The 16,338-nt window shown below is 34.6% G+C and overlaps 1 long non-coding RNA gene across 1 annotated transcript; it reads right to left on the bottom strand.

The window, feature by feature from the left end:
• Nucleotides 1–643: 643 nt before the first annotated feature.
• Nucleotides 644–15,093, bottom strand: LOC106070230 (uncharacterized). Its single transcript, XR_001218230.2, has 3 exons — nucleotides 14,700–15,093; nucleotides 11,276–11,446; nucleotides 644–2,097 (listed from the first exon to the last, which is right to left on the bottom strand). It is a non-coding gene; the product is annotated as an uncharacterized LOC106070230 (long non-coding RNA).
• Between the last annotated feature and the right edge of the window lie 1,245 nt (nucleotides 15,094–16,338).

The raw sequence follows: 16,338 nt of genomic DNA, 5'->3' as shown, positions 1-16,338 counted from the left end.
ACCACAGAAGTTATGAAATCTCATTAGATAATGTAATGAATGTATAAAAAGTAGTTTCACATTTCCTTATGTGCATTTACATTTCTTTATGTGTAGTCAATTTCATTATGTGCAGTCAAGTTATTCGGCTGAATTCAGTTTCAAGTAGCTTACGTAGGATTTAAGATGGGATGTTACCAAATTCCATGTTCAAATTAAAAACCACAAAAAACTTAAAATTAAACAACAAATATACTTGTTATATTTTAAGAAAATCTTTTTAAAAAATCTTTCATGAAAATTTTTTTAGTCGAAATTGTCAAATTAAACTAGCCTTTGAAACATAGCAGAAATGAGGCAGAATAGGTCAAGGTCTCACTGGCTGATGTCATGGGGACAATTAAAGGATCCCACACCCTCCCAATTTAGGCCGTCTCCAAACTCAGCGTATTGATCGTCATCTACCCAGCACTGTCACCGATAAAACCCAAGTTTACATTCCCGAAATAAACCTAGACGTTTGCAGTGTTATACATGCAAATAAACTACGCTACTCTTAAACAATAGTTTGAGTGCATTACTAAAGGAGCTTGACCTAGTCACAAAAAACTTCTTCACAAATATGAAGCGCGCAAGAAGAAATGAAAGACAAACTGCAAAGAGATTTGAGTGTGGTCATGGAATACCCATGATTTATTTCTGATCCAAATGATACATTATACATTCAACTCAGCACCTTTGAAATAGGTAACTCTCCTGACAACCAAAAAGTACACAATTATTTTCTTAGTAATGGTTGTTACTCATTCTATTTTTTGTTAGGTCCAATAATAACCACTGAAGATATGAGAATATACAACTTTGATTATGTAGATCAGTGTTTACCAAACTCTCTAACGGAAACACTTTATACATTCTGAGTATTTATCGGAACACTTGCTTTTTTTTTTTTCTTTAGAGACATTAATTCATGTGGTAGCCTACTAGTTAATTATTCCAGTAGTTATTGAAACACCTATTCAGACCTCATGGAACACGGTTTGGGAAACACCAATGTATATAATGTGCAGAAATTTTGATGACGGCAGCAAAGAAATAGTGATTGAAAACAAAGAACATACAAATAGAGCTGAAATATCTGCAACTCACTTGTTTGAATATCTATCTACCTATAGGGCCCAATGTATCAATGTTAATTTGTTAATTGCGACCAGAAACTCTCTAACATTAGTGCCTATATATTGATGTATAGTGCATTCAGAAACTGTCTACATATAGGGCCTATGTATTGATGTATAGTGCGACAAGAAACTATTTACCTATAGGGCCCAATGTATTAATGTTAATTGCGACCAGAAACTCTCTAACAAATAGGCCTGTGTATTGGTGTATATTGCGACAAGAAACTATCTACCTTAGGGCCTATATATTGATGTATAGTGCAATCAGAAACTGTCTACATATAGGACCTATGTATTGATGTTAATTGCGACCAGAAACTCTCTAACAATAGGGCCTATGTATTGATGTATAGTGCAATCAGAAACTGTCTACATATAGGACCTATGTATTGATGTTAATTGCGACCAGAAACTCTCTAACAATAGGGCCTATGTATTGATGTATAGTGCAATCAGAAACTGTCTACATATAGGACCTATGTATTGATGTATAGTGCGACAAGAAACTATTTACCTATAGGGCCTATGTATTGATGTGTATTGCGACTAGAAACTATTTACCTATAGGACCTATGTATTGATGTGTATTGCGACTAGAAACTATTTACCTATAGGGCCCAATGTATTGATGTTTATTGCGACTAGAAACTATTTACCTATAGGGCCTATGTACTGATGTTTATTGCGACTAGAAACTATCTACCTTTAGGGCCTATGTATTGATGTATAGTGCGACCAGAAACTATCAAGAAGGCAAGACTTGACATTTAATTTTGATTGTCTTCTCTATTGAGAAGCTGCCTGATAGCCATCAGAATAAATGTATTGCAGTTCTGGTCATACAGAGTATCTTGACATGGCTCCATCCTCACTGTTCTGGCTTGTCTTGCTCCAGAGGTTTCTGTCAACTGGACCTGGCCCGAACTGCTCGAGTCACCTGACAACAAAAAAAAAAGGTATTTGATCGTTTGACATACTTTTGTTTTACATATTCCGGATGTTCTTTTAGAATAGAAGAGTACTACGTCATAGCCCAAACCTTCCGATGAAGGGCGGGGAGTGGAAGCGGGCAGGGTCAAACCCGGGACCATCGAAATGACAATCCAAGCGATACCACACGACCAGGCAGCCTGTAAGTTCAATCAGCCACTCAGCGTGATTGTGCAATGTTCACAGCTTCGTGATTTTAATGAAACTGATGGTTCTGTCCCACACATTGTATTAGTATTTGTCTGACGCTTTCAGTTTAAAATGTCATGGTGTAATTTTGTTATCAATTTACCCACTTGCGGGAAACTGATTTCACCCTATAATGAAACGTTGGTGATAATAATAGGCCTACAATCATTATTGACATAATGAAATCTATTATCTTTTTACACAATTTTAGGCCAACTTTAAGAATACGTATTTTCTTCTACAATGAGCCTAAACCAGTGGCGTCACTAGGGTCGGTGTCACCTACCACCTGATTACCACCTAAAGCAAAAAATATACGTTGCCGCTACCTTAGCCATCTATTTGTCTCGGGGAGCGTTTAAGATCCTCCAGCGATGTCCGGGGCGAAGCCCCGAGTGCCAAGCATTTTTTTTCAGCATTTCTGAGCTTCAGGGAGGAGTTGTTATGACATGATTAGGAAGTAGTTAGGAATTAGTTATTTGTTTCGGGAATAGGGTAAAGTTTTAATTAGCGACAAGTGACGTGACAGATCTTTTAAAAAGAAGAACGCTCTAAACGACGCTAGAAGGAGGACGCTTATTGTAGAGTAGTAGACTTGAGTACGACATTATTGACATCGGACGATTCCCTTTTGAGTATTAAACATATTTGTAGAACAACATATCAGCGTCGACTACCTATTTGATTGTTTCGGCCTTTCGCCGGTGTTACTGAAGTGTTGAGTTCAGCGTTACCTACAGTCAGATCTACACTAGACAGATTGTCAAGAAGCAACACCGCGCGGAGGCTTTAACAACGTTTAAGTCTAGCTTGTACAAGTTCTAGCGGTACCGTACGAATATTGAAGGTCAAATAAAAATGAAATGAAGAAGAGGTGGGCCAAAGACATTCGAGGCCAATGAGCAGTGTTTCTCAAACTTTTACCATTGGCGCCCCCGCCCGCTAAACGTTTAGTCTTTTTCTTTTCAAAAATAATGTTATGTATAGAGCCTCATTTTAAACTGTTTTGTATAACCAATAGGACTGTCAGGTTCCATGTCCATCCAGCAATGTGATCTGTTGAAGAGCTCCCTCCAAGCAGTTTCCTTCGTTTCCTTCTATAACGGGGTGGGGCGTTCCTATAATGAGAGCAATATTTATCTATACTATAAAGCAGAAAGATCTAAAGGCCTATCATTATTAAATATTATAAAGTCTATCTATACTATAAAGCAGAAAGTAGTATATTTGACTGTGTGTGTGTGTTGTTTTGTTGTCTGTGTTGTTGTGTGTGTTGTGCGTTGTGTGTGTGTGTAGTTGTGTTGTGTGTGTGTTGTTGTGCGTTTTTGTTGTGTTGTGTGTTTTGTTGTTGTGTTGTGATGTGTTGTGTGTTCTGTTGTATGTGTAATGTGTTTTGTTTGTGTTCTGTGTGTTGTGTGTGTATGTGTTGTGTTTGTTGTTTTGTGTGTGTGTTGTTGTGTCATGTGTGTGTGTTGTGGTGTCGTGTTGTTGTGTTGTGTGTGTGTATTTGTGTTATGTTGTGTGTGTTATGTTTGTTAGGTGTGTTTGTGTTGTGTGTGTGTTGATTTTTGTGTGTGTGTTGTGTTGTGTGTTTGTGTTGTGTGTGTTGTTGTGTTGTGTGTGCTTTTGTTGTGTTGTGGGTTGTGTTGTGGTGTTTGTGTGTCGTGTTGTGTGTGTGTTGTCTTTGTTGTATGTTGTGTTGTGTGTGCAGTAAGCGTTGTTGTGTGTGTGTATTACAATTTTTTTATTTGTATCGTGCGTTGCATGTCAGGATTCCGAAGGTACTTTGGTCTTGTGTGCTATTTGTGTCTCCCTCATTGTACCATGTTCTTAAGTATATTTATTTATTTTTTAGTGTGTATGCCTCGTCTGTCGGTTTATCCCATCCACCTAAAGGGAAAGGTCAAACTGTTTTTTTTTTAATTTTTTTTTTATTTTTAAGGCGAACCTCCAAGAGGTCCATTTTTACTTCCTTTTGACCAATTTACTTTTATAACCTACACTAAACTAAAATAATAAGTGATGGTTAAGGAATAAATCTTTAGTAGTCTAATCATGGAACTATACTAATGGAACACCAGCTTCGAGTTTTTTACTAAGGCAAAGAGAGTCGAAGTGCCGTCGCGCATCTTTTTTCGCGCATGGTGCAATGTGGAGAAATCCAAGATGATGCCAAAGAAGAAATTTACTCCGTCAGTCACTTGGATCGACCTGCATTGAGTGTAAAACTTTCGTACGCTCTATTTGATTAGATGTGTAAAAAAATTCATTCATTTTCTGACTATCTGATATAATAAATAAAATTTTGCTGAATTAGAGATCGTCACAAAAGTTATTTTTTTCGATCACCCTATAAAATGCCACTTTTTTTTTTTTACAAAAATTAGAATCTGAATTCCAAAAATAGAATCTTTCAGTGTTTCTGTGTTTGGGTTATTTACACTAAATCTGGATGAAGACCTGTCTAACGTTCCGCTAAATGCGTATTTGTTACGATATACAAAATTGCAAGAAATAAAAAAATAATAGGAGGCCTAATACGGTTATGACACTCCAAGCAACGCATTTCTATTAGTTTAGGATTAGTATTATCGAAACGACTCTACGCGTCTTGTGAGAAACAAAGAAAAAGTTCATCTCGGTATTATATATTATTAAATTAAATGACAAACAAAACACAACTATAGCCTAATCTAAACTCAAATAGATCTAGAGCTAGATTTTCTTGGACAATTGATATAAAATTAGTAGGCCTATAAATCATATAATACAGATCTAAATAAATAAATACTATTGGAGTCATTCTTTAATAAATTATTTGAATTACTTGACTACCAACTGGGTAATTTTTATTGCCAAAATACAATGCATTTTATATGCATTTATTAAAAAAAAAAAAAAAAAAAAAATTAAACGTTTGCCGCAACTATTCTAGATCTATATTTTGATTCTAGTACTAGATAAAAAAAAGATGCTCAAGCTAAGTGTAATGAAGAAGGAAGCAGCCTTGTCCAATACTAGACGAGCAACATAGAGCGGACGTAGTTCTGAAGATCGTCTTCGTGTTCAGTAAGAAGATGTTCAATTTGGATCATTCAGTAAGAATCACGTCAGCAGAGACGTTTTGAAACGTCTTAATCAAAAAGGTTTTAATCGATATTTTTTTGCAGACGCCTCACACTAAAAACGGTATTTATTTAAAAATATCCTTATTAGTAGATGATGCGAAGTCTTTAGCGTACAATATTTTAACTTTTTAAACATTGATAATGCCATTTCACTGGGTGAATATTCCAAATTTGATTGATAACTACCATGAATAGACAAATTTTACCCGTGTAAAATAATTTGAATTGATTCACCCCATCCCCATTGGTTAGGACGTCGCTCCCTCATGAAAGAACGTCGCTCCCCCCCCCCCCCAATGGAGGAAAGCTGCAGTAGTTTATGTCAGTTTCTAATGAGCTTGTTGTCCTAAAATCAAACTCATCTGTAGAGGGCGTCTGTTCTGTTGACGCAAAAAAACGTCAATAGTAGGATGGTATGTTGTTTTGGAGACATTGGTTCGTACTGCCGTAAAAACGGGGTAGACTCTAGAATCACGTTGTTGAAGAGTTATTAAAATGTTTTCTTTAAAAGAACCTTTTGAATCGATCTTGTTGCTAACGTAGAAGAGTTCTAATTGCACGATAAAACGACGTCAAATAACATAGACATAAATAAATATAGACTGGAAGTAGGAAGTTATTTTTATTTGGGGGAAGTCAAATATGTTTGATGTACTATATCTATGTGAAAAAAAATGGCGGCAATTGAGCTATAAATTCTAGGACTAACATTTCAGCCAATATATAATTATGATCTTTAGTTTTGAAAAGTACAAAACTGCCATATTCCCAGTATTTTGCCTTTGTTTCTTAATCATAGACATAGGCAAATATATATAGGTTTGTGATGTGGATCTATGTTTGTTGACATGGCTTCTTTATTAATGTATGGCGGTCGTCTTATCGATTCAAATTGTTAGAATTAGTTTTTAGTAAAAAAAAGTCAAAGAAAATGAGCTGAACGTGCTCTAATGTTCGTAGTACGATAGGCCAAGGATAAATTCTAAAGGTTGAAAAAAAAATGAATATTATACACATTAACTTTCAGTTTCAGTAAGTCAGAATAACTGTGACTGTCACTAATTTAATGTTGATAGATCTCTAAATCTAACAAATATGACTAATATTTGTAATAACTAGGTCTAATACTTTTCATACTTTTTACTACTAACTATTAAACTAGTCAGTCTATCATCTATGCATGCAGACTATAGACTAGATCTAATATAAGTATAGATTATAGATCTAGTGACAATCTAGTCCTAGACTATTTATTTTATATACTAACTATAGTGTCTATAGACTAGACTATACAGATTACAATTATAGTTTATAGTATAGTAGTAACTAGTATTTTTTTACTATAGTATTTATATAGACTAGATCTAAATCTAGTATTTAAAACTATTTATAATTATTTTAATTATGTAAATTTAATAGATTTGGTAGGCACGATTATAGATATAATAATACAGTAGGGGTTCTATCAATTATATAGGTTATGGCTGAAAAAAAAACAAACTATAAATACTTTTAATTTTACACTGCTCATAATTGCTGTATAACTCATACAAACTTATCTTTTCCCAAATGTTTCCCATAATAATTTTTACTTTATCGTCCAGTCTATATATATATGTCTATGTCAAATAATTAATAACTCAATTTTTCTTAACATTCGGCAATAAATTTTCGCATAATAAATACTAAAATAAAGAATAACTAGGCAAATGCAACCAATTTTTGTTCTTAAAAAAAAAAGACTGCCTTTGAATCTCTCTTGTTATCACGTAACGTTTCGGACACTGGTACCAAAGAAAATAAAATATTGCAAAAGACCTAAAATAAAATATATAGATTTAGTTTAGTACAGTAGATATGCCTAGGTATATTTAGGTATATATCAAGAGATTTAATAATTTTTTAAACTTCTAGTTTTTACCGATATTCAGTTTTTCCATTCGGTTTTTTATTTTCTAGTTTATGTCAATAATCTTTTTTTTCACCCCCCCCCGCACCCACCTAGTGACGCCACTGGCCTAAACCATTCTTTTTTTGTTACAAAGCTTATCTCAACTCTGTCTCTCTGTCTTTCTGGTAAAAAGTGTGTACACGTTATTTCTCCCAAACCCAATCTCGGATTAAGTTGAAATTTGGCACATTTATTTCTTTTACCTGACAACGCAAGAATCAGTTAAAAAAAATCAATTAGTTATTGGTAATTAATTATTTTATTTTGGTATCTCGAACAAGAGAAAAAATTGTACTTAACTGTCAATAACTTATGTGGTGGTATCTTGAATTGGCCACATTTATACTTTGTAGGTCGACGCTTTAAAGTTTGAAATTAGCAATATGTAACTATAAACTTTCAATTTTAAATAATTAACTATTGTTAATTATTACTTTCTTTTTGGTATCGAACAAGGGAAAGAAATAGTACGTGACGGATGTGGGGTATAAGTTGTATAGGCCTACATTGTAGGTCGCCGCTTTAAAATTTGATGCTAAAAATAAATAACTATAAAGCCTTCTATTTTTATAAGCGATTCGCTGGCACAGTGTTTTTTTGTGTTGGTTAGAGGAGGCTTAGAATGCTTGAGCTCTCGAGTTCCAATTTAATACTTTCATTTTTTTTACAAATACTTTCAGAAAACGATCACAGTAACAGTCACACAGATACCCCCCCCCCGACCTTTTCCCAACTGGTTCAAACAAGCGATAGAATCATAGCATATTGAGTAAGCTAAAAGCATGAGATTGCGCTAAAAAAATTGGTAAAAATATTTTTAGTCGCACAGATTTATTACTGTTAGTTTAGATCTATTACAAATTTTAATTACATGACTGATCCAAACTAATTGATATAACTAATTTTAATATTAGATTAAAATTATTTTTTTTTAAAGTCTCTTTCATATTTTCTTGTATATTTTCTGTTTCAATGTCAGTTACCTAAGCAAATAATTTTTTCTTTAAACTTGTTTATATATATATATATATATATATAAACATATATATATATATATATATATATATATATATATAAACATATATATATATATATATAAACATATATATATATATATATATATATATATATATATATATATATATATATATATATATATATATATATATATATATATATATATATATATATATATATATATATATATATATATATATATATATATATAAACAATGCTGGCAAAATCATTGGCAAAAAACAAACCCCATTTGGGCAGTTGTTTGAGACAAACATCTCTAAAAAAGCTAACAAGATCCTCGAGATAAAGAATCACCCTTTGTGTCAGGATTATGTGATTTTACCATCACAAAAGAGATACAAGACACCGATAGCAAAGACAAACAGACACAAACACTCTTTTGTTCCCCTGGCAATCAAATCTTTAAATAAGAACAATCTGGTATAAACTTTGTCACATGTAAATTATGAGTGAGTCTGGTGTGAATATACACTTTGGTTTCTTATAGTTATAATGTTTTTTGTTTAGTGTAATGCACAAATTGTAAGACAAATTTCCTTACGGATAATAAAGATTATTATTATTATTATTATTATTAAACACAAAAAAATAATTTAAAATTTAAACAATGGCAGGCTTTCTGAAACGTTATCCCAAGATGTTATCCTACGGTGCGATCCCACTGAAAGCGTTAACCTGTGGAATAGGACGCTTCTCTCGCTGAAACATTCGACACAATTTTCGTAGAAGTTTACGATTGTCGCTACCTCATTTTTTCATCCACATTAGTGAGTTGCATGCGTAGCACTTTGGGAAGGAACCTTTTCATGTTTCTTTCCATGCATTAATTCGTCAATGGCAGAAAATACTTCAAGAGCACTGACACTATGTCTCTCAATAAAGAGAACTTCTGCCTGGAATATCGCCCCAATGTTGTGTACAAAATGCAGCCACAATTCAGTAGACAGGTTTTCAAAGAAGCTTTTGATTATGGTGGAACACTTCTCTTGAGTAAATAAATATAATTTTAAAGCAGGATATGATTTAAATAGTCTCTCCGTCGAAAGCTATAAATATAACTACCTGGTCTTTCCGTAGCGCAAACTTTCGCTATATTCTAAATCGACAAATTCCGATATTTTTCGCGCGAACTATGGCACAAAGAATCGTACGCCTATCTTCAAGGAAACTATTTCTTTTTATTGTGGACTCGAAGCATTCGTGAATACTGTCACAAACTGGGCAATATTTACATGCTTCCTAACATTGTTCATTTTGTAGGGGCCAAAACGTCTGTAACGATTACTCCACATTTGGTTCTTCTTACACATGTATATTGTGGGTCATACATTTGTAAGCAACTTCAGAGTGCAGTCGACACTGGCCCCCAAAACACCCCAATAGAAAGAAAACTATATGGAGAGCTCCCTGATTTGGAAACTACTGCGCAGTTCATCTCATATATTGGTCTAGTCATCTGAAAGCTCCAACAGTTCATCTCATATATTGGTCTAGTCATCTGAACGCTCCAACATAACAATGAGAACGAGGAAGAAGTGCAGTCCATTGATCGAAAACTGTTATTATGAAAAAAGGTAAAATAATTTAGTGCTTGTAAGCTGAACTATCCAACGAATATTTAAATATTGGAGAAATACCTTAACGGGGGCTTACAAGGCGCTTTCACTACGGTCTGCATTTAGAGGTTTGGTTTTATCCACATGTGGACAGAAAGCTGTGATCAACAATTCTACCATCACTCGGTACTCCACCGAAACTGATGTTTTTTTTTTCCTTTATAAACGGGAACAGGAACTCTGCATGTATGTACATGTTCGTTTTGTCTACGATATTTCTGACCCTGTCATCGAATCAAAGGGCAAGCCAAGCGAAGAAATGCTGTACGCTGGAATTGATAAACAGAATCAGCGAGAAACATGCGGAACGTCAAGACGCCAAGAGTTGACAGGAAACGTGCTGACGTCAATTTCTGAGAAGAAGGCAGGATGCTTGAAAGTAAAAGCACTACCCATGATGCCTCTAACACAAGATATTAAGATGTCGTTTTTCACTATCTTTTCTAGTTTACGAGATCTAAACGGGACGGACGGACAGACATTTCACACAAAACTAAGAGCGTCTTTTCCCCTTTCGGGGGCCGCTAAAAACTGTCACGTGATAACCATTGTTGATTAAAATTAGATCGCAATTTGTATAGAAGAGATAGGGAAACATGTGGCTCAATGTTGTTTATTTACGATTGGTGAATGAGGTCCATTAGGCCCTATAGTTTAAAGTTTCACTCAGTGAAGATTTTAGACCACAATAAGCAGAAATCAGACTTATGACCACCTTCCATCCAATAGCCTACCATCATCATTTGTGCCATAAATAATCAGTTTTTCTCCCCCTTTATTTAGTAATGCTAATTTACGAATTAAAAAAACAAACAACAGCTGACCGATGAAGCTGTGACCATTACACAGTTAGTTAAATCTTAACTCCTACAAGTCGCAGTGCGGCTTCGTGATCAAGAAAACTATGTATGGTTTCCTAGTAGTCCAAGTGTGTCTCTCGACAGACTCAAGTAAACAATGGGCACTCCTTGAACACATCCCAGCTCAACTTCCGGGTTAGCATACGATCAATTTCCGCGTTGTTGACCTCGGTGGATCATCGAATTCAGACAATCAGATAAATCAAATAGACATAATAATTACCGTCTACGTTTTAACAACTATTATAAACAAAAATAGGCATAACACTAGAACTCTTAGCACTAATTCTATGATTACGACATGCATTTATTAACATTGTAATGATTATTACGAGTCTTTACCTTCTTTTTTAAAATATGGATACCATCTAGGCCTGAGTATGACGCTGTTGCATGTTGAACAAATTACGACAAACAAAATTAAGATCGCCAGAGCTCTCAAAAACAGCATGGCTTGATAGTAAAGTCTTGACTTTAGTGCAGTTTAGCAAAAAGGTCACAGAAATGAAGTGTCTAGAGGAAGAGAAAAAAAAATACATTTAAACAACATCGCTTTAAAATTCTCGTTTGATATGGCGCCTAAATGTAACCTGGTTCAAGGGCGGTCCGGAACTTTGGGGAGGGGGGGGCGTCGATCCTTATGTCCCCCCTCCTCACCAATCTACCTGTATCCCAATAAGGTTCAATTAGTCTCCGTCACTTCATCCCCTGGTCAATTAATCCTATGTCATACCATCTTTTTATCCAAGAAATTTGAATGAGATAATGTATGAACAAGTAGGCCTATTAGAGTCTACGTAGACTAATTATACCAGCGTGTTGAAAACTAAAAAGAATAGCAATAAACAAAATATATACTTTGCAAACATACGTAGAAAGATGGATAGAAATATTTACACAGATAGGGTGCCGAAGATGGTCCTGTACCATTTACATGTCGTGACGGGTTTTAAACAAAACAATTAGGTATTCGCTCCAGATGATGCGTTCTTCTTCTTCGTTCTCGTTTAGATATTGAAGGGTTCAGATGAGTAGTCTTTATATCTGTGGTTTCCAGATTTGGCAATTCTCCATATAGCTTTTATTCTATAGTGGGTTGGGGCGGCCTTTCAACAGAGTATGCAGCTTTGAAGGACGAGGTCGGTATTCTCTGACTACGCTCCAAAAAGGTGATCTCACTAGTCCCTATTTTTAGCTTCCGGAACATAAGTTGTCTCATTCTGGTGTGTCTGGTTCTGAGATGTTGGTTTTGTCGGGACAGCTTGTAATAGGCATCGATCATCTTGAGATTTGGATGAGAATCGGTCCATTTCTGGTTTATTCTACTCTCTATTAGATGTGTGAAGCCAGCGTTCAATGGAATAAATAGAAAGTCATCTCAAAGTTAAAATTAACCCTGTGATATTTATAGTGATAAAAATATATAAAATGAAAGTGACCATAATAAGATATGTTATGATCATGATTCTTCTAATCGTCCTTATCTTATCTATTATCAGATTCTCATCTCATCTTGGCCTTTGATACTAATGCATACAAAGGAAGTCTTCTAACCCACTCGCCCCTCTTATTTTATCGTAACTTGCCGAGAGGATGAATAATGTTTTGATGCGGTGTGTGCAGCATAGAATGGTCTAGGGCTCTATGTCCTAGATAACATACAAACAAATTAACTTAAAAATCATCCACCTTTTCAATATATCTCGATTGTTACTTTTTACAAAGCTTATATCAAGTCACTCTGTCAGTCTGTCTGTCTTTCTGTGTGTACAAGTTATTTCTTCCACACGCATTTTCGGATTAAGTTGAAACTTTGCACAATTATTCATGGGTATAGACAAGGCATGAATCAATAAAACAAATAATTACTTATAATTAATTATTTTGTAGATATCAACATGGGAATTAATCTTTCAGTATCAACATATATCGCTAAATCTGTAGGGTTTAGTCCATTTAAATAAATTGTTAACGCTATTTCTTTCACACGCATTCTCTAACCAACTTGATACTTTAAACTTTGAACGATGATGTATTGTACTTGACGAAATATGAATCAATACAAAAAGTAATTAATCAATCAATTATTGGTAATTAGTTATTTTGTTTCATATCGAATAAGATAAATAACGTCTACATTATTGATATAGCTGTAAGGACCGATTTGTGTCCCTTAGATAAGCTTTTTTTTAAAAAGTGTTTTTTACATCTTGCTTGATATTTATATACTTTTTTTTTGTTACATTTCTCTGCATAGCTACGTCTGCTCTACCCATGACAACAACTTTCCAGCTCATATCTCATCCATTTCGTATTTCTCCAGCATATTGTTTATTAGTTCTCTTTATTTCTTGTAGATATTATGAGCGTACTATATTTAGTAAGGAGAAGGGTTAGAAATATCATCGAACAGAATATAAGGTTATTGGATAAAAGTATTGCTCCAACCCAAAGCCTTAACTGGCACCATTGCACAATGACTTAGAAAAAATATTAAAATGACCGGGGACGAGATAAAACGAAATAAAACGGCAGGCTAAAGTATGAAGTGATAGGGCTTAAGTGACCGGGGAGCAAGTGACAGAGATGCTATTACTGCAATCATTTATCGCTCAAAGTGAATAGACGTAATGAGTCATTTCAAATATAAAAAGGGGCGACGCAATTAAATGCTTGGAAAAGTTCAACAAGCAGTTAGAATAATACAGTAAACTAAGCATTCACAGGACATAATTTTGTAGCAATTATATTTTAAAAAATTCTTTTCCTTGCATTTTCATTGTCTTGTTCATATGATTGAATTTGCTGAGTTGTGTTCGAATACGACACTTGAGTTAATAGAGCAACGCTCTAACCAACTTAGCTAACCACCCAAAACAAATGTTCAAACATAAATATATAAATCTAGATCTATGAATAATAAAAAAGTAATGTCCCCTATGCAGACTTTGAAGCCCATAGGGCAGATGACAGCATCTGTTTCTGTGGCCCACGGTTAACGAGGGTGTCATGTGGCCATTAAAACAACCAACATCGTTTACTTTTCACCAACTCGGAGGCGCCAAAGATCCCGAAATTAAAAATCACAATCTTCAGCACGATTCGAGCCCGGAACCCCCGGTTCGGAAGCCAAGCGCTTTATCGCTCAACCACCGCGCCCCAGATCTATAAATAGTATCTAAATAATTGAAAATAAAATGACCGCATTAAAAAAAATTTTTTTCCACATAACACAAACGAATTAATTATAGTCTTTTATAACATTAATGAATTGATCTTTCTGAAACTTTAAATGAAATGTGTTGTCACCTAATACTGGTTTATGTGCGAAATGTCAGCTCAGTAGGATAGTGATGTCAAAATAAATTATTCAAATTCTGTATTTTGACTTTTTGATTTTTTTTGTTAATATAACGAAACTGTGAGCTAATTGTATAAATTGAAAAAAAAACCCAACAACAACAGACATCTAAGATATTAATTAAAACCAAAATAACGCATAGTCAACCACTTAATTAGATCCAGAACAATGTAATACATTGATCTTTTATAGTACTAATTAAAGTCCACTTATAGGATAATTTAATGTTAATTTCCAGAACAGCCTCCCCTCCCCACTCCCGCCCTAAAAAAAAATTAAAGAAAAAATTTAAAAAATCAAATGTAGGCCTATATTTTAATGCACAATCTCTCCATTTCCACCCTTTCCCCTGTTTAGTTATTAAACATATCCTAAAATAAATGAAAATATCACCAAAACACTTACCTTAAAGTGCCAAAAGTATTTTTAAAAATGATCCTCGGACCTTTAGGTTTGAGTAAAACGAAATGGTGGCTTAAAAATCTTATACTCTTCCCTCTTTAAACTGTCTATTATATTTAGTCCTATAGATACAACTAGAATAAATTGGTTAGCTGTTATTTATGTTACACTTTCTATTTTATAACTTCTCCTTAACTTCGTTGTCTGAGTGGAACTCTTCAATAGATGACTTACAATATCAAGCTAAAGAAATTGACTGAAAGAGTTATTCATTAAACCTGCTCCTTTAATTAAAAGGAGTAACATTTCACAAGGACTCTCCACTCACTATTTTATTGCTAACTGGCAACAGGCCCTTAAATACTCTAATTGTATATACCAGTGAGAAAGTCGCATTTTTATACCAAATATTTGTTTATTTGAGTGAGGTCACTTGACCACGTGATGACCAAAAGAAATGAAGATGAAAGGGAGAAAATTCTGGCAAAAATTATTGTAGGTTAGCATTTTAAGTGTGGGTGAGGGAAGGGATGGGGGGGGGGGTCCTCGTTCCCAGAAGGCGTGATGACAACAAGCAGACGAAAAAAAAAATCGCTAAGCTCACATTACATTCAATGTTTAGAATTCTACCTCCCACTACTTGAGAGTTATGACGAAGAAAACTTAATTTAGCCCGCCTTACGGATTTCACGTGAATAAGGACCCAGGATTCACCGCGGCAGGAAGAGAACAATAGTGAAGTGGACTCTGGGATACAGACATATCCGCGGACGTGGCCGTTACCCCCTGCTGGACGAAAACTGTTGATTCAAGCTATAAAATCGGTCCTTCCTTTGTGACGAAGTCCGCATTAAGAAGCAAGCTAACAAAAATGAAATAAATTTTGCCCTGTTTAGTAAAGGAATACTGGCCATCGTTTGGATATTGGATACTTTCATTTTGTTGGGCTTTCATTGTTAAGAGATGTTAACAACATTTTATAAAACTAGCTCGAATTTTCTTGAGCTGAAAATAAACCTTAAATTTATGAACACAAACAAACATAAAAACAACAATTCTGTGTCTGTAGTTTATGTACGTCAGAAAGATTAAGTAAAACCAAGTAACACTGGCCTATTGAACTTTCTACTTTATGCCATTTCTAAGAACCTAAAAATAAAAGGTTTTACATTCGTGATTTTAATGATTTTACTTTTAGTAGTAATCTAGTCTGAAATGAATATTCATAAGTGATAAATCTCACTGCTCTATTTTGCATCTGTTTCCTTATGTTGTCTTGAGTTAAGGAGTGCCAAAATAGAGGACGCATATTCTAAAACGTTGATTATATAAAAGCTGCGAATATTGGACAAGGAAAAGATAAAATGATTCATGTTTCACTATTATTTTCAGCTTCTTGTGTGACTAAAGAATCCAATCCTTGATGCACAGCTGCGGTCGCAGTTTGGGTATATGTAATCACCTTGCGCCGTTGCAATTTCACCCTTCTTTTACTACTGTTCATTTATGCTCGCTTTCAGTGTGGATCTATCCAAAACACTTCCCCCCCCCCCCCAAACTGTCAGAATTGATGTTGAAGAGCTTCGTGTGCTGTGGGAAAGCCAGAGCGGTTTGTGAGAAGGCACAGTGACTAATTTACAAA

Source organism: Biomphalaria glabrata, chromosome 10 (genome assembly GCF_947242115.1).
Source record: "Biomphalaria glabrata chromosome 10, xgBioGlab47.1, whole genome shotgun sequence".
NCBI lineage: Eukaryota > Metazoa > Mollusca > Gastropoda > Planorbidae > Biomphalaria > Biomphalaria glabrata.
Note: the sequence above shows the minus strand (reverse complement) of the source record. Positions and strands in the feature narration are given on the sequence as shown.